Here is a 25,321-nt window from a genome sequence, read left to right as displayed (position 1 = left end):
CCTTCCTTTTTCTTTTCCCCCTTGTTCCCTGAGAGAAGCTGCCTTCTCCCATGGTCTACACTACACACACCTCTCTAGTTTAGTTTCTACAATTACCTTAGTAGCAAGAGGTGGAGAAAAAGAGCTGTTTTTCCTTTCAGCTCAATGTGGAAATATCAAACTGCTGTTACCCAAGCTACTGCTTCACATTTGAACTCATTGAGCCATATGAAGCAAATTTTTAAAATGTCAAATCTGTACTAGAGGACTGTCCCTGGAGACAGAGGGGGTGACATTTGTGCTGTTGTGCTAATGTTATCTGCCTAGGAAGAGGAATACAACCAGCATCACGTTTTAACTGATAAATATGACGATAACAGGATAAAACATTCCTTAAGCACTGATAGCATGTACTTACTACTCCAATCCCATCATGTCTGTCACATCAAATAAAGGAAGCCGAGACAGAATAGTTATAGGGAACAGACTATATAAGAAGATTAGACAAATGAAAGACTGGCATCCAGCTATGTCCTTCAGGAATACAAATTTTCTCCTGAGACACAGGATTCTTCTCCTTCCTCTAAATACATTCTGTAACACCTACAGTTTCTGTAAAAGCCCCCTGTATAGGAGGATAAATCACAGCAGCAGTGGAGCTGCTGTCTGCAGCACAAATCACAGTGGATTTCTTGAGGTAAATCTGCAAATAATAGAAAGCTGTGCTCTCATTTCCTCTTCCTAGCATTCACAAAACCCAATAGCACAAATATAAGCACCTAATATTTGAAACAGAAAACCACACAGCTGATGGATGCATCAGGGCCTAATGAAGCAGGAAAACTACTACGTGCAAATGAGTAAAGCTTCACTGGCATTTGATTGATAACTTCACCCAACAGAGGTTATTACAAAGGTACCTTGTAAGAGAACTCTGCTTATGGGGGTATGCAGTTTCAGAAAGATATTTGGTTTGGGTATTTTTAGTTTAGGGGACTAGTTTTGTTACTTAGAAGTCAAAAAATACATAGGATTAGCATCTTTGCCAACATCTGGCTCAAAAAACCAAGCAATCAAACTTGGTTTAAATCCTATGCAGGTCTTGATAACATTAAGCACTTGGATAATAATTTCTTCTTCCCTAAATTATGGATGGATTTCACAAGGATTAAAAGCAACATTTCCCAAAGCTTACCTGAAGGTAAATTATCAGGGAGCCAGTCAGACGGGAACACAGAGATTTCAAAGCAGGTGAATCAGTACACTTTTGTTGCACATTTTCTTGTGCTTGGGTATTCAATCTCTTAAAGAATGAGATTGTATATGAAGCATAGAGAATATTTTTTTTTTTGTATCTGTTCACCTAATGGTGATCAAAGCTGTGATGTACAAGCTAGGTTAAAACATTTATTTTTGTTTGATTGAGGGGATAGGGGGTGTGTTTTTGTGGGTTTCGTTTGTTTGGCTTGGTTTGGTTTTGGTTTGGTTTGGTTGTGGGGTTTTTTGTTCTGTTTTTCCTTAATGACAGAGCATTCTGGGTAAAACAAAGTTGAGAGTTTGGGGCTCTTTTTCCCCTCATAACTGAAAATTCATCTGTGTGGTGATTTGTAGAGACAAGTTTATAGCTTTCTCAGTCATATCCACCAAACACTTTGGAGTCCTGAAGCTGTGGCTGGGCAGTTTACTTCCCTTGTCTTGAGCTGAAATGTGTGTCTAGCAACAGACAGCTCTCTTTGCCACCCTAGAAGAAATATGATGCTTATCTCACCTATTGTCTGTTCTCCATTTTTCTACCTGCCAAAAGAAAAAAAATGGCTGAGTGTAGGAAGATTTAGTGGAGAATGTTTCATGTACTGAGTCACAGACAGTGATGCAATTATTTTAGCTGTTTGGAGGCTACACACTCAGGCAGTAACAATGTAGGTCAATCTGAATGAAACGTTTTTTTACTGGAAGATGAAACCTTAGAAAAGAAGAGTTTGTGACATAATTTAACCTGTTTTCCTCCAATAATTAGGATTTCTTTGCAGGAATGATACAAGTTTGGATGGTAGTTACCCAAGGTAAAAACACAGACTAGGCAGCTCTTCTAGGAACACCTTGTGATGGCAGAAGAAATGCATATATCCCCCCAGATACTCACACTTCAACACACCCCTCTGTTCTCCAGATCTTAAAGCTTTCAAAATACTGTAAGACCTTCCGTGTTTTCAGAAACTCAAGTTTATACACTATGATTAAGAAGATACCTATAAAACATGGTTATAAATTACTACACTTTGCAACAGTTTTCTAGAGGTGGAAAAAAATTACGTTATATCCACACCTGACAGAAAACGGCTGGCTACGTTTCTAAGGAGAACTGTGCTGAGAAGTCTGCCTCTGACACAGTGGTTACTGCAATCACGATTGAATTCTTCCCCAGGCCAGCAAGTGAAATAAGTGAGCATTTAAATGTAATACCTAATGGATTTTTTCAGGAGATGAAAACCACTGTGTAGGCCAGCATGACTTCTAATCCTTTCCAAGCCTAGGGAAGCAGTGAGCATAAATCATCCATAAAATGCTTTGGCATAGGTTTGCAAGACAACTGAAAGATCATGTGTAATATCAGCTTCAGCTAACCTCATTGCCTTCTCCCCTTAATGCACTACAAAATAAAAATTATTAGATAACACTTAGAGTATAATCACTTCTTAAAATTTAAATTAGAAATGAGAAAAACATTGATTTCACAAATTTTTACAAATTAAAATAATATTCTTCATATGTTTATAACTCAATGCAGATCTTTTAAGACCCTTATGCAGCAAATTGGTTTTTACATGGGCTTTTAAGACAAATTCAATGCCTACATGGTTTTGCAGAGCTAAATACTAAGAATTTATTATTTTAATTGAGTTTGTAATCTCATTATTACACACACACTTGAATTTGAGTGCTATATATATATAGTACACCTGATAAATTTTGACATCCCTATCTTATTTTAGCACACCAGATCTCCTTCATAAACTGTGTATGTTGCATTAGATATCTAATCTGATAAGAGTTTAATTACTTAGATAAGGACAATTTTGTCCTTGCTTACAACTGTGTAACTTTAAAGTGGTTTTGTGTATTTTTATAGTCTTTAAATGCTAATTTCAAAATCCTTTTCCTCAGCACAGCTTTGACTTGGGAAATACAGTAGCATGGGTAGTCTGAGTATAAAAACTCTCCTAGTGACACAGCTTTTGCTCTATTAAAAATGTTAATGAGAGCTGAGCAAGATTTTCAAACATCAGTTCTGGACCAAATTTGATTAATTTTTGTGAAATAGATGCGACCAGAAATATAGCATATTAATTGGAAACATTCCCCAAGTCTAATATTAGGCAAAATACATAAGTGAGTCTCTTCTACACTCTCCTAGCTTCAATCAGAAATACATGACAGGAGCATTCAAAGTTTTATAATAGGGTGCATTTGTGCAAGTGCTCATCCAGCTCTGGCTGCTCTGAGTCTTGCCCTGGGTAGCATTTTCTTTTGATAGAATAAATTAAACTTTAAATAATGCAGACCTATGCATAAAACCAATATGTGAAATGTCTTTGTCCCTATGCCTTGCTCAAGAGACCCAGGTCAGCCTGCCGAAGCCTGCAAAATTTTGCTTATTTTCTTAATATATCATATGCCTGAAGCTTGATAAAAAGGTAACTAAAAATTAATTCTTTAAAGTTCTTTCAGTCCAACATTTTTATGCATTAACACAATAGAGTTGTAAGGAGAAAGACCACATCCACATTAAATAAGAGAAGGCAAATTCATAGCATTCTTCCACACTGAGTGGAAGTCAAAGTGCCAACTAACCTAATATTCCATTTGCATAGCTAACTGTATCACAGACAGCAAGTAAGAAACTTCACACATTTTCATGAAGCCCCTGGCTGAAACTTCATCTAGAAGGGCAGGCCTCTAAGTAAATGGACAAAGACGAATTAAACAGACGAAAAAAATTTCTTTGGCACAAAATCAAATTCATGCCAAAGCCAGGAACAGCTTGAGAGCCAATTTCATGCTAACAAGCAAACATTACTGAAGTATGATGTTTTGTAAAAGATTTTCAGAGAGCTACTTTCACATAGCTCAATGGATTTGGAAGATAAGTGTTATGTATACCCATTTCACAGATAATGCAAATGAATGTCATGAACATGAACATGCTTGTCCCAGGAAATGTTGGATTAAAATAGTGTTGCTTAATCCTTTCTCTTCAAGGCTGCCATATACTACCGATCTGTATGCTCCAGCTCACAAAGTTAGGTCAGAAAAAAATTTTTTTTTCTACTGTGCATTTTTTAAAATTTGATAAATTTGTGCTGAACACTCTGTCTTTTATTAAAGGAATTTCACCTCAGGAGTGATGAGGCCAGGGGAAACATAACACATTTCTTCTATAAGGACCCCTTTTCAAACAGAGATAAATAATTTATAGCAATGATCATGCCAGCTACTCCAGGTAGCTGTAAATCATCCCTGTGGTATATGAAAACTATGATCCTGATACATATACAGTGCATTTCATTGAGTAGTCTGGAAATCAGATGCACTTCAGGAGTAAACTAGGAGGCAAGAACAATCTGGGAACAAATTTACCTGGGGCAGTAACCTGCCTTAAATCTTCTCTGGAGCACTTGAAGGAGACGATGAGACAATTACTAATATATTCAGCACATCCTTTCCCTCCTTTGACCAGGTCTACTCTTGAGAAACAATGCAACTTGGCATCTGCTTTACCCAAGATAGGTAAATTTGAAAGTTTGGTTATTGCATGAAGGAACAGTTGAAAAGTTTCTGGCAGTTGCATCACTTAAACTCATTTTTCCTTCCCTTTCCCCATGAATCTTAGTAAAAAAGAGGAAGTATTTTATAATGTACTCTTTCATCTTTTCCCCTGGCCTGAACATTGATCTCCTGTTGAGACATAACTGCCACATTCCTCTTTTGCAATGCTAACAGAAGAACAGTTACTCAACTACAAGTTCTCCGGAAAAATGCTGAAGGCATTGTGAGGCAAGGTCTCTCACTCATACACAAGCCACAGAATGGACTGCATAAGAAAAAAAAAAGAAAAATAATTAATTTCTTCTCATGCATTTCTTGATAAATAGCAGTCTAGCCTGCTGTTGCACTAGTGACGTCCTCAAAGGCTCTTGACTTTAAAATATAGCAGATGGCAAGAAGATGCTCACCTGCTCTGTATCATCAGTTAGAAACATAACACATTTCTTCTATAAGGACCCCTTTTCAAACAGAGATAAATAATTTATAGCAATTTGTCAAGCCTTTCTGAGCTCCTGCTCCATGTTTTTCAGCAGGTGCAAATTGCTGCTACTCAATTTCTTTGCCGTTTTATACTAAAATTGCAACAGGCAAGGTGATCATAGAAAAGGAATACTTCTGGGCCAATGTCATAGCTTCAGAGTGGGCATTTGATTCATAAACCTTGGTTTATGTTAAGCAGAGGTGTCCATCCAGAGATGTCCATCTTAATTGTTACAGTTTTTTGCTGGGAAAGCATCTTGAAGTTCAGAATAAACTTTATAGGGAATCAAAACTGGTCCTAGGAGTTAATTAATAAATTTTTTTATTCAAATATTAGAATATTTATTGTGCTTTAATCCCAGCTGACAACTAAGCCCCAGGTGTTGGGGACTCTTGCTCATGCCCCTACAAGTGGGATTAGGGAAAGAATGAGAAAAATAAAAGTAAAAAACTCTTGGGTTGAGATAAAGACAGATTAAGAGGTAGAGCAACAGCTACACAAACAAATAAAGGAAAGCAATGGATTCACTCCTTCCCGTGAGCAGGCAGGTGTTCAGCTCCCCCAAAGAAGGCAGGGGACCATCAGGGGTAACAGTGACTTGGGAAGACAAACACCATGACTCCAAATGGTTCCCTTTTATTTCTTCTTCCTCCAGTTTCATGTACTAAGAATCACTCCATACGGTCTAGGATATCCTTGTGGTCAGCATCAGCTGTCCTGGCTGTTTTTCTCCCAACTCCTTGTGCACCCTCGGCCTGCTCACTGGTGGGGTGGGGTGAGAAGCAGAAATAGTCTTCACACTCTGCAAGTATTGCTCAATAATAACTAAAACATCTCTATATTATCAGTAATGTTTTCTGCACAAATCCAAAACAGAGCCCTACACTAGGCACTGTGAAGAAAATTAACTCTTCTCCACAAATATCTAAACCAGCTCAATATTTAAAATGCTAAGACCTGTTGTAATAAATAGCTCTATACTGCACCCAGTATAGAAAAAGATGATTCATTTAGCTGGAATGAGCTTTCACTAGAATCACTGGAATTGTAGGAAATACTACAATTAGGTGTTTTTGTACATTCACTGTGATATTGTACTTACCGGCATAACCAGTTCTACTCATGGAGAAATGTTGGAAAGCAGCAAAGTTGTTTATTTAGAGAGGTGGCAGGCATTTACATGGATCTTTCTTTCCTTTGAAGAGTGGGAGAGTTCTTAGGATCCTACACAACAGAAGAAACTGAGTTGGAAGGGACTTGTGAGGGGTGTGGAACTCTTGACTTCACATAAACTAAAATTTAAAATGTTGTCCAAAGATATCTCAAACACTGGGCTTGGGGCCACGACGGTTTTCTTGGCAATCTCGCTCAATTGTTTGACCAATCCCTTAGTAAAGAGCCTTTTACTAATCCTCAATCTAAAGTTTAAGTCATTTCCATGGGTTCTTTCATTGGACATCAAAGACATCAGCATCCCACTTCCATTCATGCAGAAGATCATATTGGTTTGGAACAGCCTGGTCTTTGACAGCAGGGGGCCAGAAAGACGGCTCCTGTGAGAAGCTGCCAGAAGCTTCCCATCACATCCAGCAGTGCCAATCCCTGGTGACTCTGAAGTTGGACATGCTGCTGGCCAAAGCTGGGCCAGTTAGAGAGGTTGGTAGCATCTCTGGGATAATATGCTTAAGAAGAAAATCAAAACAAAGTGGGCACAGTTCTTTCTTCTTGTCAGAGAAGAGGAGGAGGTGAGAACATGTGAGGGAAACAACATGGAGACACCAAGGCCAGTGGAGGAGGAGGGCAGGAGGTGCTCCAGGCACCAGAGCTGAGGCTCCTCTGCAGCCCATGGTGAGACCACGGTGAAGCAGCTGTGCCCCTGCAGCCCGTGGGGATCCACAGGGAATGCAGAGATCCACCCACGGCCCGTGGGGATCCAGGGGAATGCAGAGATCCACCCAGGGCCCGTGGGGATCCAGGGGAATGCAGAGATCCACCCAGGGCCGCGGCGGAGGCACTCACACTGGAGCAGGTGGATCCCGGAGGAGGCTGTGATCCAGGGCAGACCCGGAGGAGAGAGGGGCCGTGGCTCCAGGCTGGAGCAGCGTGTCCTTGGAGGAGTGTCCCCGTGGAAAGAGAGGCCCAGGGGCTGAGGCTGGGAGCACTGTCTGCCCCTGGGCGCGGCTCACGCTGCAGCAGGGCCGGGTTGGTGCTGCTCGGGAGATGGAGCCACGCCAGGGAAGGTCACGGAGAGCTGTCTCCCGTGGGAGGGACCCCACGGCCCCACCGGGGAAGGGCTCCTCTCCTGGAGCAGCGGAAGAAAATCTCGGGGATGAACCGACCAAACCCCCGAGCCCTGTCTCCCTGCGCTGTCGGTGGGAAGGACGGAGGGGCGGGGGGAAGAAAAAGGGGTTTTAAGGGCTTATTTTACTTCTCATTATCGTCCTGTCATTCTGTCAGTAATAAATTCACTTTTCAACTAAAGTTGAGCCTATTTTTGTCCTTGAACTATTCTCTCTGTTCCTTATCTCACTCATGAAGCATTTGTTAATATTTTTCCTTCTCCTCTGCCCAGCTGTAGCAGGAGTAATGATGCCTTAGGTTGGGCCAGTGTCAAATCATGACAAAGGTATAAATACAAGTAGATTACCTCTCAGACTCCTCTAAGCAGAAGAAACCTAATATCCTCATCTGCTCCTTGTAAGCCATGTAGTCCTTTCATCACCTTTGTTGCCCTTCTTTGGACACATTCTGATAATTTTATCTCCTTCTTTCATGGTGTAGAGGAAAACTGTACACATTGTTTGAAGTGAGGACACATCAACAGTGGATATAGTGGGAAAACAGGTTTTGACTGGTCAGCTATATTGTGCTTAATGCACCTCAGGGTACAGCTGGCCTTTATGCAGAAATACTGTTTTTAACTTTTGTCTCCATTCACCTCAGAAATTACTGCTTCTCTTTGGGGAATAAAACAAAAATACGATAATATACCACAGCAGAAAATACCAATGGTTGTACTCCACTTCTATTCCTGGAGGCATTGTCCTTCACATATATTCATAAGTTAGTCTGAAAATATCTTATCATTTATTTACGAATCATATCTACAGTGCTTCAGGCCAAATGTTTTGTAATGTCCAGTGACAAAATTGTAAAACCACCAGGAAACTGTTTCGGTGATTCTCTGATCAGTGTCATCCTTTATAATAAATCCAACCTTTGCAAGAGCCCATAGATTGCTGTAAATGTATGAGCAATATGTTGCTACCAAGGGACCATTTATTACTTGAGAGGCAGCAAAATACTGAATTTGAAGAAACTACATCCCACTGACATCATAGTCCATGTGACTTTGCTGAACACACTAAATCTAGCTAGCCCCAAGACTATCAGGTAAGCGAAGGAATTTCCTGCTGTTTTCCCTCTCCCTTTCACAAGGAATTAGGAGGAGGGATTTTTTTGAAGCTAGAAATCTGATTTTTTTTGGGATTCCTAATACAATTTTCCTGGTTGTTCATGAAGGTTGTTTCCCCTTTACCTCCACATATTATTAGTATCTCTCACCTCCAAACTGTTGATTTCAGACTGCAAGGCAGGAAAATGGATGCTTATTGGAGAGTCCTTTTCCATAGCTGGTGGAGTGGAGACAGGGGTTGAGAAGGTCAAACACAGTATTTTTTCTCGGCCCCTACTAAGAGCAGGACTTTGACTGAGACCTACTTCAGGTAGTGAAAATTTTCTTAGATGCTGTTTAAGTTAGAATAATGTAAGGAAAACCATAATTTTATGTCTAGTAGTCTAGAAAAAGATACCTGAAGTCTCCAGGCAATGATAAAAATCTCTGAGATAAGACTTGTATGAAAAGATATCCTCATATTATGATGACAAATTTCTGTCTGACCAGTTTGATGGCCAGCCTTTCCACTGTTTGGGCTGTATTGTGCTGTTTAGTGACAAAGAGGGAGAATTTACAAGAGCCTTTCAGTAATACAGGATCATATTCTGTATATATACAGCTTACTTTCTTCTACTGTCTCAGGAACATAATAAATTCTGTGGTACTGCGTGGGCTGATATGTAAACTGCTGCCATTACAACAGTTTTTAGGTAAATTTTTGTTTCTGAATCTGTTATGGTTTCACATTCACTTACCAACTTGGAGACAGGATTTTGGGAGGAAAAGGTGAAACGTAAAAGTAAAAACAGATAGATTTTATTAATATACACTAAAGAAAAAGAGAAAAAAAAAAAGAGACATTCAAACACCTTTCCCCCCCTCCCAAAACTTTTCTACTTACCAGAGAGAGAAAACTATGATTGTCAGTCAGTTGCTACCATTTAAGCATGATCCTACATCACCTTGGGAGAGGAGCCTCTCTAGAGTTATGAAGAACACGCCTCAAGAAAAGGTCTGGTGGCTTTCAATACTACAGATCTGCAACCACCTGGAATTTCTGCAGATTCTGTGCAGTCCCACCCATAAAACAGTTTCCCAAGTGGTTTATGGGTCTCTGCATGTTTAGGGTATCATTTTAAGAATGCTTTTCTAGTACAAAACAGGGATTCTCTTCCATCTCTAAAATTGCCTCTATCTCAAAAGAAATAGAGACCTCCTTATTCTTTCCCAGAAGCTGGGGACATATTCTATTCAACATTCTCAATTAAAACCCATGTATATCAGTACACACAACCCTTTGGCTAGAACTTGCATTCCCCCAAGCAGCATTAGGATATTACAAAAACAATCCATTTCCTCGTAATTCACATCCAGAGAAGCCCAGTCAAAAACGTCCACTTCCTCCATCTCATCTTCCAATAGTCTTTCTCAGTTCTTTCACTGACTTTGTCTCAATGCTGTCTCTCTACATTCTAAATCACTCTGTCTTCCAAGGAGGAGGGAAAAAGGGTTAATATCTTTGCCCAGGTTATTTTTTATCTCCTCTCCAGCTGACTCTCAGAACTTCAAGGCTGCAGGTGATGTGGAGAAGGAAGGGAGAGAGGAAGCTGCTCAGGAATGCTGATGGATGAAACCTCCTCCACCCCTGGTCAGATCTAAAGCAACTCGAACTTGGATCAGCTCCCTGGAGCTCCGGAGAAAAGTTCTCAAAAGTCTCTCCTCCTTCGGACCAGATCTCCGGCAGCCAAGCCCAGAGCATAGTCACCGTGGCCCCTGGCACAGGGCCAGTGCTGCCCATCTGCAATCCTCCTCCTCCTCTCCCCATCGGAGGAGCCGGGAGAGAGAGAGGACACTGCTGGGGCAGAGAGGGGACACTGCTGGGGCAGAGAGGGGACACTGCTGGGGCAGAGAGGGGACACTGCTGGGGCAGAGAGAGGACACTGCTGGGGCAGAGAGGGGACATTGCTGGGGCAGAGAGGGGACACTGCTGGGGCAGAGAGGGGACACTGCTGGGGCAGAGAGAGGACACTGCTGGGGCAGAGAGGTGACACTGCTGGGGCAGAGAGGGGACACTGCTGGGGCAAAGAGGGGACATTGCTGGGGCAGAGAGGGGACGCTGCTGGGGCAGAGAGGGGACATTGCTGAGGCAGAGAGGGGACACTGCTGGGGCAGAGAGGGGACGCTGCTGGGGCAGAGAGGGGACATTGCTGGGGCAGAGAGGGGATGCTGCCAGCCCTGGCCACTGTCCACAGGCAGGGCACACCCTGAGCCCTGGCTGGGCCTGGCCCGGGGGGGCCCAGCCCGAACTTCTGACTTAAGAGGTCATGTTAGCTCCTTTCCATCTGGAAAAGGAAAGGGATAAGTCACCTGGGACTTTTGATTTAAGTCTGGATTTTCAGAGGTGTAGAAAACACTCTTATTCATCAGCCAAGCTGTCAATCCATGCTAGAACTTCCTTAGGAAAACAAAACCTTTCACATACATGCTAAACCACCACAGAAGCCCAGTATAATAATTAGTATACTACACCTACTAATTAGTTTAAATTTATGGTTTCTCATAAGCAATTTCTCACTTTATTTCTTGAGAATTCATTGTGTTTTATACATATGCTTCTATATTTAGTTGTTATTAAAATAATGAGATCTGCAGGTAAGCGTGTTTGGGCTATTTGGGTTTAGTAGGAAAGGTCATGCACTGATAAAATATAGTCTGTTCTTATAGATCTTCCTTGAAGTGCTCCAAAACAGTAACACTATTTTTTTTTGAATATACAGTCCAAAACTTCTCACTCTCTGGGTGCTTACCACCTAAAAACTCATCACTTTTCCCTAGTGATCTGTATTCTGCAAACATTTCTGAAGCCTTTCCAAAGCCTTCTATTTGTCTCTCTGTGATTCTATCCAATAAACATGAGCTAGTTCTACTGGTTTTCTTCATTCACATCTTAAAATTAGCCCTACTAGCTTAGTGGAGTTTAACCTTACTGATATGAGCTGATCATCCTATTTTTCTTTAGGAGCTAATTTATTCATTATAAATCCAAGGCATCCACTTACTAAAATTCAGTTAAATGATTTACTGGAAATAAAATATTGGAATTTTTTTTTTCAAACTCAAAATAGCCCTAGTGATCTTGTTGACTAAAATAATATGTTTGTGTTTTACATGCAGAATAAAGCTTATTTCTACAAATGGTGCAAGGAAAAAGTCCTGCTAAAATCAAACAATCAAAGAATGTGAGGTGTGACTTTATGCAGTAAACTGTGATTGAGGAAAGAAAAGAAAACAGCAGGACTCTGCAGGAAGCAAATTAATTCATGTTAGAATTTCATGCTTGTGGAGAAATTAAATAGCCCACTCCCTAACCAGCACAGCTCCCTGCCATGTAAATTCTTTACTTGCATTTAATTTTGCATTTTTAGTATAATTTGCCCTATATGGAAGTCCAAATTTAAACTTCTGTATAGTTTAAATTTTCTTTTCTTTCCCCCAAAAACACAAGAGTGTTTTTCTTTGTATTACTTTGAGGAAAGCACCATGTAGCCCTCATAATTCTTTTTTCATGCCGTTGAGAAAGAAATTCACAATTTACTCTTGTCCCCTGCTTTATTTTTTTTTCTGTTTATGTTCCGCAGAAGTAATGCTTGAGACTATGCAACTTGTGCATCTATGAAACAGTAATACTTCATCCCTTTTGTGGGATAAACAAATCTTCAAGACTAAAGACACAAACAGATGAGGAGCTAATTAAAACATTAATACAAACTTTTTTTTTTTAAACTAAGTTTGGAACTAAAAATGTGTTCCAGACTTTAAACTAGGGTTTCCACATATCATTAATACATTGAGATTGTGCCTGCAGCAATGGGCTCTTAATTTCCTACATCCAGCTGAGTATTTAAATATGACAACATGAGTTTCATCCATTCTTGTGAAATGGTAGCCACAAATGCAGACAAAATATAAGTACCCATTATATGCTCTGTAAGAAGTCTGAGATAAACCAAAGCATTTTAGAAACAGCATCCTTGTTACACTATAAGCTAAAATACAAGTTTTCTGCTGTATACATTTCTTTAAGTTTTCTTTGTTATGAGATGTTCCTAAACATATTATACATGCAGTCTGTTTCATAGCATAAATTGTTATGATAATTATTTGTAATTCATAATCTAAAACCCTGTAAAACAAGGTAATATTTCAGCTGACTGAGAGATAGAAAGCCACGTCAGAACCTCACTTCCAGAATCAGGTCATGGTTAGGAAGTATGTTCTTGGTGTGTTCTGCTGAGTTGGAGCCAAAGTTCTGTGTATGAGCTTTAATCTCAGTGCTGTTGGGAGTGCAGGAATGCAATGCAGCAGAATTGGTAGATATTGTGAAGTTTCCATTATTTCAAATGGAAGTCATTTTTAATTGATTCCTTCTGAGAAGCTGTTATCAGATTTATATCTCGGAATATGAACCCTAAAACAATCTGGCCTTGAGCCAGCACATTAAGCTTCATCTTAAAACCTTATTCACACCTAACTATGAACACTTCAGCTCCTTGTTGATAATACAGTATGGAACGTGAGTTATCTTGTAGCCTAGAGAAGCAGTTCATCAATACAAGGATGATATACATTGTAGGGTATCACTGGAATGTCTAATATGGAAAAAAGTCTTCGAGACTTCTCTGCCTGTACCTATCTTTGTCACCACATCTTTTAGCATTTTATATTTCTGTTTTAAGACTCAGCATTATCATTCTGACATGTACCTGAAAAGATCTAAACCTACCAGTGGAATTTTGATTCTAATGTTTAGTTGTAGCTGAAGCTTCTAGATGTCTATCCAAATTAGTATTAATCAAACAAGCATATAACTTGCCAAAGGCTTGCATAGTGGTTGCAGTTTGTTTTCAACTTAATTACCTCAAGTCTTCTTCTGGGTAAGCTATTTAAAAAAATTTTCCTTAGCTAGGAGGACTGCCTTTACCATTTTTCCTCCTCTCTGTGGAAGATAAATGAAAAATTCTAGACCTGGTTTTTTACTTAATTCTTCTTTTGGCATCTTAGCATGTGGACAGCTCTGAACTGCTTCATTGCCATTCATAGCCATTACATGCTGAGGGTAACTTCAGCTAGTGTCTCCTTCCATTCTGACAAGTAAAAATCAAAAAACCTCCAGATGATAAAGTTGGTATTGCCAATAAATTGACAGTGATTTTGGAAGACTTCTAGTCTCAGTTCCGTTTAATTCACTCTCTCTTTCACATGCAAAAATTGCATATTGTATTTTCTATCTCATGAACAGAATTCTTCACTATGTCTCTAAAACACAGACCCTGCCCACTATATAAGGACCTTGAGCCTATTATAGTACTATCTCATATTAACTCAAACGGTAGAAGCCTTAATGCCTTTTAAATATGCTTGTGATGTCCTCCCTAACAAAACACACTTTGGGCTCTATTAAGTATACTTCTCTAATGTGTAGTATACTTCTCGAGTGTATCAGCCCAAACTCCTTCCTCTGGAATTCCTTAACCTCCATATAAACTAACTATATTGACAAACTTGTTATTCCAGGGCATCTATAGTGCTAAGTCACTGTAGCAGAAAACTTCAAGATCTGCACATGAAATATTGCCACTCTCTGATGAAGTCATGGATGTTGATTTCGCTTACTTTGTTCAACACCGTTTTTCTGCCTGCTCTGTTGTACGTACATTCATGCCAAAGTAGAGGAACACAGTGGATGAACATGCATTGTCAGGTGCATATTGGACAAGTCAGGAATTCTATGAGATTTGACTAGCACTGCCTACTCATTTAATTTAATGTCTGGTGATCTGTTCCTGACATTTATTTCAGGCTTAGCACCCTATCAAAATATATAGTAGAAGAGAAATACACTTCAGAAAATCAGAAGGGACACCAAATTTTCTCAAAAAGGCAAGCTTCCAAAATAACAAGGCCATATTACAAAGTTCTTGAAACGTGTTCATGTCATTTTGGAAGCTTATATCAACAGTATGAGTATTAAGTTCTGCATGATCCCCTATACTCATTCCACATGCTTATTCACCATTTCACTAATGACATGCATGCTTTATCTTAGTGATCCAAAAATTCATCTGAATATTGTGATGCCATCAGTCTCTGCACTTAGACATCAGCATCTTGACATCCAACAAACACTGCTCAGAAGTACTTTGAATTATCCTGTGACAACAGTCTATGCTGCTAGCTGGTTTTAACAATATCCTATTAAAAGAAATGTGCCAGCTGCAAGTGCTGGGAGTGCATCAGATGCAGTGGATAAAGCCTTAGGAAAAGCGGGGGAGGGAGTATCATTCTTGTGTTAATTGCAAATTTCTGGATGATTAAGAAATGCTATTATCTTAGGCATTTGCTCTTAGTCATAGGTTAAAGTGCAGTGCTGTATAGAGTGTAAGACATGACTACAAAGGAAGTCTCCGCTGATGAGGTGCTTTAGTACAAGGATCACAAAATTTGAAAGTGAATTTTTGATGCCATCTTCCATATCTTAATAGAATAAATTCAGAATTCTCTCTCAGATTATTCTATAAACATCTGCAGTACTTCCAACATCAAGCAAAACTGTAAAATAAAGAAATATCATCTTTTATTATCTATCAAATTTAAGTTGTTTCTTAAAAATATTCCTTACTGCAGTTTACATTTGATTTTGAGAAAATACATCACTTTACTTTCAAAAAACCATGCCATCTATTAAAAAAAGAAATATTATCAAAATATCTTTATGTATTCTAAAGCTATTGCAATATTTTTCACTATTTGCTTTTCATTCCACTGAAAGTGCTTTTGAAAATGCTTTTGCTTCTCAAAATGTTGCAAGAGACATTTCAATTATAGGTATGTCCCTGAAATGGCTGCATTTCTGTAGAGAAGAAGCAATTCATAAATAATGCACATTACTTTCAGTCAGGAAAGAGGAAAATATAGGCAGTGCTATTATTATTCAATGCAGGCCTGCCTTGAGTAGTATACTTCCATTGCTGTAAAGTAGATCTCCAAATCTGTACTGAGTAAATACTTCTTTTTATTATGTTTGTACATGCTCATTCTTGAGCTAGGATGAATCACCGAAGCTGTTTCATCTCCTAGTCATCCTGAGGATTGGTTTCTTTGTTATACAGCAGAAAATATGAAACTCTTAGGATGTCAGAAGGAAAAAATGCATTCCACTTAAAAGTAATTGAGGTAATTTTATAATGACTTGACTTCATGAGCTTGGGCTGATTTATGCTGAAGAATCCTAAATATATAACACCACCACCACTCCACCTCCCAATTTTATCAATATAAACTTTGTGGTTTACTCAGCAGTTCCAGAAGAATTGGGGCAGGAAGTAGTCCAAAAATTTGGTGATTAAAACAGCCAGAAGGACCCCAAAATCTCTTCCAGTCTTAGATGTTTATGAACTTACTGTAAGAGAAGATTTATTCATTTGACTGTTGTTAAATAAGACTTGAAAACATACAGCAAGAACACAGCAAGATGTTTGGATCTTTCATTTTTGAGATGCAATTTTTATTACCACATTACTCAACTCATCCCTTTATCTTAATTAAAACTCATCCCTGCTGTTCTTGATGTGCCATCTAATGTTATTATGAGATATTTCATGTCATAAATGACTCTCATAGCAAAAGACAACCTTGTTCATAATCTGAAAGTAAAAGACTAATTTCTATGTTAATTTATTGACTTAGCAAGTTTTTTAAGACATAGAAAAGTGTGAGCTTGCTAGGGAAAATTGAACCCACTACACTATTAAGGGAGTTATATAGCAATGTTTTATTCTTAGCAGGCATGAGGCAGAAGGTGTCCTTTGTTCTCAGGCCTGGAAGGATTGTTTTGTCTGACAAAAATGTGAAGGGAGCTTACTAATACTCTATATGGAGATCAGAGTTATACACTAATGTAATAGAGGATCTGAAAAATATAAAAGCTAAATATTTAAGGCATCACCATGGGCATTGAAAGCCCTGACTGTCCCTGCCTGGCCCCCCTGAGGCTCTTGTCACCCATCCTCAGCCCAGAAATCCATCTCAGTCTCAGGACTGAGAGCCTCTGCCCCAGTGGTGCCACAGCAAGGACCTTGTCTGGCTCCCCACAGCCCTGCCCTGGGGGTTCGTGGCCCCCACTGATCTTGGCCTCACCACAGGGGTCCCCATTCCTGGGGGTGCCCAGTGCCCAGGGCTGGGCTGACCATGGGACCCTTTGCTACCAACCAGGGCTGTGGGACAGCTCGGGTTCCAACAGAGCCACTCCTCTCTGCCCTGGGCAAAACAGATATACCAGTGGTTTGTACAATTTAATCTTTCATTTTTGTGGGAAACAGGCCAGTTGTTTGGAAAGATTAAACTGGAATATTCTGTGCTGCCGATTCCCCCTCTGCAGCATGTTAGAGTTGATGAAGATGCGTCCTTGTCTTCCAAAAGCTTCTCAGTGGTGCCAAAGACAGCATTTCATTTCTGGAGATGGGTCAGAATGGACAGAGCTCACCTACAGTTGTTGTGGAAGGAAGACAAAACACAAAGGAGAAGAAACTGGTGAATAGAATGGTGGAAAATGGAGATTATTTTCACTGCTGTTCCTGGTCTATTTCCTAGAACACAATTAGACTGTCTGTTTCTGTGAAGGGATGCTCTGCTTTCCCTCTCATATCCCCACAGGCACTCTACTAGTCTTGACCTCCCTTTCAGCAGGAGCACTGAAGGATGCCAGATGTTTTCCTACTCCAGGCAATTTGCTGCTTCACTTTTGGCTTCTGCCCAGAGCTGCCCTGTTTTCCTGGCAAAATGTTCCCATTTTCTCATCTTTTCAATGCATTCACAAAAGGTCACCACAAACACATAATGCTTCTCCGTGTGAGAAGCTCTCTTTAAGCACTGTCTAGTGAAAGCCCTTAAAAGAGGTAATCAGTTACTCACTCGTGCTAGAGGCATAACTAGTGACTAACTATTAAAAACTTGCCACCACATTGTATCAACAGTAGCATGGTAAGGTAACAGAAAAGGCCTTTCCTCAAAAATGTTCTCCACATTGTGCAGGGAAAAAAATAAACAAAAATTTGACTTACAGCTGGGAAAGCAGATTGTTCTGGATTTGTCACTGTGGAGGTGTGGTGTAGTTGGGCACTGCATCTGGAGTCCTTCACGGGCATTAGGAAGGCACCTGAGCTGAGCATGTTCTGGCATATACAGGATGCAGCTGGATAATTTGAGCTAGTAACTGTGCTGTGGTTTTGTTCATGTTTCATTTTTTCCTTATGCTGCTACAAAATTCTGTGTAAACAAACAATAGTGTTTCCTGCTTCAAACAAGGCAAGAAGCTTTCACAGTAAAAGTTCAGATCAGCAGCTCAGCAAGTGAGGTATGAGGAAGTACCGGGAGGGTGCTGCTGGAGCTGGGGGTTGGCAGTGGAGCAGGCAGGAAGACAGGATGCAGCCCCAGAGCATTGGGGGACGGGGGACAGCAGGGAGCAGTGACAGCAGCCAGGGCCACCCAGCAGGACCACTACACAAGGATAATAAGGCAGGTCCAGGTTGGGTAAGAGCTGGATGCAGTGTCAAGAATGCAGGGTTACCTGCAGGATAGCTCAAGCCAGAGACTTTATCCAGAACATGATGCAGCTCCCCGGATAAGCAGGGACAGTGTCCCATGGGGCTTCCCAAAGTTCTGCTCTGCAGCTCTGATCCCAGCAACTTGGGAGCACAACTGTGCTGTATCAGAGCTGTCATGAGCACAAATGGACAAACCCTGAGGAGAGGGGATGGGTGGGAGGAAGGAGGTAGCAGAGTCTGACAGTGCATTGGAGGCAGGAAATTAATGCCAGCGTTTATCCAGATAAACAATAACAAATAACTTAGCAATGACTAATGTGGTATGTAAGGGATCCATTTGTGAACATATTAACAAGCTGATATTGAGAAAGATAATATCATTATTTTTGTAAATGTTTGGAATTCTTCAGGATGAATTTTTCAATAGTCTGAACTTCCTGTGCAGTTTCACAGATGTTGAAGACTGGGAGCGTCAGGAGCTAAAGAGAGGAATTTGAGGAATACTAAGAAGGAAATTAAAATTTGACATAAACCTTGGCAATGTTTTCATGTCTTTAATATATAAATTAAATACACCATGAAGCAGGAATAGGTAATTAAATCCTCTTAGGTTAGAATTATTGCCAATTAGTTATTTTTAAAAACTGATACAGCTTTTTCAGAATGTGATTCTTTTAAAGGACAGCCACTAAAGGTGTGTTGTGGGAGGAATTCTGCCCACCAGATCTAAAGCAGTGTCTTCTGCTTCATGTAGGGTCAAATGGTGATTTTTCAGAGTATGAATCATTGTGGTGGTTTCACTTCTTGTCTATTCTTGTCTACATCTTCTGTATCCTTTTATTGGATAGTCTGACTGGTAGACAATAAAATGCTTTTCCATCCACTTGATTCATGTCTATGACTTGAAACTTTCTGCCCAAGTGCAACAAATTCTTCTGCATTTAGAATACATGAGGCTGGTTTGTATAAAAACTGCTGAGTGCAAACACAACATATTCATTCTCACATCCAGTAATTCTGTAAGTTGTTAATTCCACAAAATTTCTTTTGTGAAATATATATTCATTATGAGGCTTACAAATGCCTTCTTGTAATGAATATGCAAAGGACAACCTATAGGCTTAATTTTGTTTGTGGGATGATATATTTTGCAGAGGCAATTTAATCGAATATATATGATAAGCAGATAATGAAATTGCATTTCTAAAGGAAAAAAGGTAACTTCTTTCAAGAGTCCCTCTTAACTGGCTACTTTATCCTTTTACTTCCTGGTCTTCAGGTTGCTCTTTAAGTCTCAGAGAAATTAAAACTGAAATAATAAACTTAGTGTCTGAATAGTTATATTCTTTTAAAGCTATAGTTAAGCTGTCTGCTTAACATAAATAGGTTGTATGTAGATCTGTTTAATGTTTCACCAGTATATCATTTTAATGCAGAGTAGCTTCTTTACAGGGAATTCAGCCTGTCACTGGATGTTTAAATTTTCAGTGTCTGTTGTCATGGCAACATGAACTGACTCTGGTACCCACTGTGCTCAACATAAATTAATTTAAAGTCATAGTATCTTTCTTTTCTCTAGATTCATTGTGGTAAAAAAAAAAATACCTTTACTGGAAAAAGAATTAAAAATGCAGTAATTCTCAACTAATTATTAGTTTTACTTGGGAGTATTCAATAAATTGATCTATAATAATAATGTATGTATGTAAAAATTTTTCCTCCATTTCTTGTGGAGCCATACTTTTCAAATATTAAAACTGACACATTTTACCCCTTCTTTACATTTGAATTCTTCTCTTTTCAGTTATAGTTCCATTGCTCTTAAATATGTGCACTGAACTGACAAGTAAATTTTTAGTGTTTAGGATTTCCTCTAATTTCCTGATTCTTTTTGCAGTACCGTCATGCTTCCACAAAAACTGCTAACTAATGTTTTACATTTAATTTTATCCTAATACACTCTATCAGAAAAATCTGTAAAGTGCATATATAAAAAAGCATTGGAGAGAGTCATGTCTTGATCCTTTGGGATTCTCATGGTTCTAAAGAGGATTAAGAAGATATATTAAATGCATGTGGTAAGAGACAGAATATTGTTCCAGCTGGCATAACAAAATTATTTTTTCCTCTTGATATTTGTAAAGTCAGTCATAGCCTAATCTATCCTCTACATTAGAAAAATAGCCCTTGATGTATAGTACTGTGTAGAGTTCCTCAGTGCAGAAGACTCTCAATCACTGTTTTGCATGACATTTTAAGAAAATTCTGTGGTTTAACCTTCCTGATACAGGTAGGTGTTACATGTTTCATTGCTTATGTTTTCTACAGTACAATCCTCTTCTCAGAGAACTAATGCTGAAACTGTTCTTTGAGAGAGTTGTGTTTCAGTTCTATGTTAAAAAGATTATTAAATTATTTTAGAAATAGTGTGAACAAAATGCCATCCTCTCTGAAAATGCAGGCATCTCAAAGAAAATTCAGTTTGAGTAAAGTCAGTGTTCTGTAGGTAATCAAAACGTAATTTTTCACTGTTTATCCTGAGATACTAAAATAAGGACATGGTTCTGTTTGAACAGTCATCCTCTGGATATAGAGTTTTACATAATGAAACATTTTACACTGCAATAAAACATGTTCTTCAGATTCTATTTAATTTCTGTGTAGAAAACACTGATTAAGAGCTTTAAAAACTACTGCTGAAATTCAGATGTTAATGTCTAGTTGTGTCTCTATATGCCTAGCAATTGCAACATTGCCATATTGACACATACTGTAATGAGACATTTAAAAAAAGAGAAATCTGCTGCAGCTCTGCATGATTCATTTGCACCAGCCTCACATATTCATTAATAATACAGCAGAGAGAGCAAATCCCAACATAAGGTTCCTCTGGGGATTTGGGTTACTGCATTTCCTACAAAAATCTTACTGGCTCCAAACTCTCCTCATTTGGATTAAATCTTCTGAACACCTCTGTTTTTTAATGAGTATGCTGTCATTCACTGTGTAAATCTCCTGTAATGAGCTTGAACGGAGAAAGACTCAGATCACTACTCTCATCTGTCATTGACGGGACTATTATAGTCTTATAACTGACTTCATTTGTAGTCTGCTTGATTCAAACTGGAAGTGAAATACAGTATTCTCATTCCTGAATTACTGAGAGCTTTTCTTCCCAGTTCAGTGAGCAGTAAGTATCATAGAGTTCACAATAAAGATATAGAATCACAAAGGTGTGTTATTACACAAATGTGGATCTCAGTATCACATCAATAAATGTTTTGCAAAGCACAGAGCTTTATTTTCAAGTTCACCACTGAAACCTGGTTGCTCAGTTGATCAACTTAGTTTGTCTGGTCTCTCCTTTCTTGGATGAGAGAACCCGTTCTTTAGTGTCAGCCAGGTCTGGTAGTAGGAATTTACAAGCTCTCTCAAAACACTATATAATCCAATATTTTATATTATGTTGCATTACTTTATCAAACACCTGTCTGATTAGGGAACTTTCAGGTGATTAAGCTGATATTTTTCTTTAAACTGCTTATTAACTTTAAGATATCTTTCTGTTACAAGTGTATGTAAAGGTGGTATTTCTATAAGACAGGAAATTGTAATACTGGAACACTCCTTTTATTACAGATCTTATTTTACTAAATTACTATTTTCATACAGCCAAATTTCCTTTTCAAGAGCAAGGATGATTTATGTAACTCCTGGCATATATTGTGTAGCTTATTGCATGCTTAACTTCACCAAGGAGACAATAAAAACAAATTAGTAATAAAATTTTTTGCCTGTTAGAAAATGCATAGCATGTGCCTCCAGAAGAACTCTTTCTACAATTTCTTCTCAAAAGCAGAGAGCAGAGTCCAAGGCCTTTCCAGAAATACAGAATTCTATTTCTATGAATATATCCGATGTTTAGCTTTTTAAATGGTTGGCAAAATTTCCTCAATAAAGCATTCTGAGTGTCTTTGCTACTACCCTTGATAAACTGTCCCCCAACCACATGTATAGTTCAATGTAAGCAGTTAAATCACATGGTAGAAATCAAACCTCCCCCAACAATTTTCACTTTTCTGAACAGCCAAGGTTTGCCAAACCACGGTTTAGCAAGTCTTTTTTTGTCTGTTTCCAGGGACTTTATAGTGGTTGATGTTGTATTTTCAGGCTCTTACAAAAGAACAAACAAAACCATAACAAACCAAGCATGATAATAAACACTGATGGTTTTGCCTTAGGTCAGGATTACTGAGTTTTGTAGTATTCCTAGTTTGTCTAACAGTCATTGACAATGTTTTAATTATTACCTAATATTGCTTCCTTCTGATATTTGAAGCATATCAACTAAAGTGAAAAAGGGAATTCAAATTAAGATGTAAGACAGCAAATTTATTTGCAACAAATGAAGTAGTTTGCCGGACTATAACAGTTCCTTAAGAAATACTTGAAATTTGTGTTTGTTTTCACACTGATCTTTCTTGGACACTTTCCGATTCATCTTTAGTCTCTTGACAAAGTTCATGATACATTCTTCTTAATCCTGACCTGCATTTTTACCTCAAAAGTCAGTGAACACAGAGAGAAATAATAACACTTGTTGCTTGCTTTATGGTCCAACTTTTCATGGAAAGAAAAAAGAAGTGTCATCTTGAATTTACTATGAGTTTCCTGGCTTAGTTTGTCTGATATGCTACAGTTATGTGAGCAGTGTAGTCAGGAATGCATTTAATGCCTCAATGAGTTGAATACTCTTAGGATGGTAGTCCAAGCTCTTTTAGACATGATTCAGAACAAGAACAATATTTTCATTCTATGAAATGAAAAAAACATCATCATATAAAGTATGGAACAAAACAAAAGAAAACAAAACACCCAAACAAAAACCACAACAAAAAATAACCAACCAACCTACAACCCAAAACCAAACCAAACAAACATCCCTGCCACAAAAAAAAAAAAAAAAAAAAAAAAAAAAAAAAAAAAAAAAAAAAAAAAAAAAAAAAAAAAAAAAAAGCAGATGTGGGCAGGAGGAGGGGCAGGGGACTCCTTGTCTGTTTTAGCAGCGACACCTTTCCTATCTTCATGTTTGACTTCCTGTGTACTGATAAGATTCAGGGTCTTGTTTGAACTTTCTCTACTCTATGAAATTAGCATTTATTTCAGGGGAATGCATTTTACTTTATTCATTACAATGTGAATTTTCCCTCAGTATTCTTTCTACTCATTGAATGTGCTTTTCATTTACATCAAGAACCTCTTGAGCCACTGGGTTATTTCCATTTCAAAGGGCTTTTATACTGTCAGTATGATGGAAAAGGTCAGAGTGCAAGTGAAAAATCAAGGCTAGTAGATTTCTGGAAATCTTGTTTGTGTCTTTTAAACTGATCATCAAGAAGGATGGAAAATCTGTAAAGTGCATATATAAAAAAGAATTTATTTAGTCTTTTCTTTTCAAATACTGAAATTCACTAACTTTTTAAGACTTCTAGAAGAAGAAGAAGACTGAAAATTATTTTGAAAGCTATTAGAAACAGTTCCAGTACTTTCAAATTGAATGACATGCATTAATAAGTGTTGGGTTTTTTGAAGCAAAAATTTCAAAATGAAACTTTACTCATGTTACATATGGATTTCTGGCAGTAGGAGCAGTTAATACAATGCAAATGGGTAAAATCCAGGGAAGTCCCATTTTCAATTTATACAATCTACTGTTTACCCTGATAATTGTGATTGGTAAGTCTTATGTAGTAAAGATGTGAACCTGGGCCCACCACAGACTGCAGAACTCACACTGAATTAATAACCAAATGACCAGAACTTTTCCCAAAAAGCTACCTTCACATAGCTATTTTTATCAGAGGTCTATTCAGTTTAATTGACAGCACTACGATAAACAATGCAACATAATTTCCATAGGAAAATTGTTCCACAGTCTTGCACACTCTCTGCTCAAGAAATTTTTCCCAGTGAGACAGCATGTGTGTTTCCCTTACAGCCATATTAAAGTCTTTCTGTTTCAGTCCTTTTGAAGCCTTGTTTAACACCAGGCTATTGTCACTGACATTTACAGAAAATATGAAGACTCAGTGATTTTTGTAGAAAGCCTAAGAGAGATAGACATCTATTTTTTATTCATATACTTTAGGAGAAAAATGTGATTGGTAGGAACAGATCAGCAGACCAAACTATATCTTCCTTCTTTGCCCCAGTTCTTTGTATGCCTATGAAGAGCTATTTGTTGTCTTCTGCATTGCTTTTTTTACGGCAGTTATAAAACTTTACTATTCACACAAGATGAACTTAGTAGTATTATAGATAACTAACACCCAGATTCTTCAATACCAGGCTTGTCTATGAATAAAATGAAGATATTTGTTTCAAGAGAAACATTACAAATAGCTGTAAATCTTATGGAAACACAAATACTTAGTAAACTGTTAAATTCTGCAGAGAACAGATGCTGGAATCTTACTAAGATGTATCTGTAACACATTTTGGTCCATATTTACATAGAAATTTCTTAAGCATTAGCTGTCCATAAATAATAAAGCTGATCCATGTGAATAATTTGAAATAGTTAAAGCAGATGTCGAGAATCTTTATGCAGCTATGCTGCAAAGGTGTAGATCAGAGCTGATAACACTAGGACAATGACAACCTGTGGCAAAGAAAGGCAGGATTCAGGATATCCTCAGGTTAAGTGTTAAGAAGCTTTTACTGCCATTTTAAGTAGAGAAACCTCTCTTTGCAGCAAATAGTATATGGAAGAGTTTCCTGTGGACATAGTCTGGTTAGCAGTAAAACAATTGTCACTGTGATGTACCCAAGTTCAATGATTTATTTCATTTTTTAACTACCTTTTCTGACAGAAGCAATTAAAATGAAATTATATCCCAAGCACAAATGTCCACTCTTCGGAAACATTTGCATCTCAGTGTTTATGTTCATTAACTGTTTGGCTTTCTTGGCTTTCATCCAGCAGGAGAAGACTGTTATCCTGGGACAGGAATGTATAATAATTACATTATCCCT

Source organism: Sylvia atricapilla, chromosome Z, assembly GCF_009819655.1.
Source record: "Sylvia atricapilla isolate bSylAtr1 chromosome Z, bSylAtr1.pri, whole genome shotgun sequence".
Classification (NCBI taxonomy): domain Eukaryota; kingdom Metazoa; phylum Chordata; class Aves; order Passeriformes; family Sylviidae; genus Sylvia; species Sylvia atricapilla.
The sequence above is the reverse complement of the archived record's forward strand: the minus strand, read 5'-3'. Positions refer to the sequence as shown.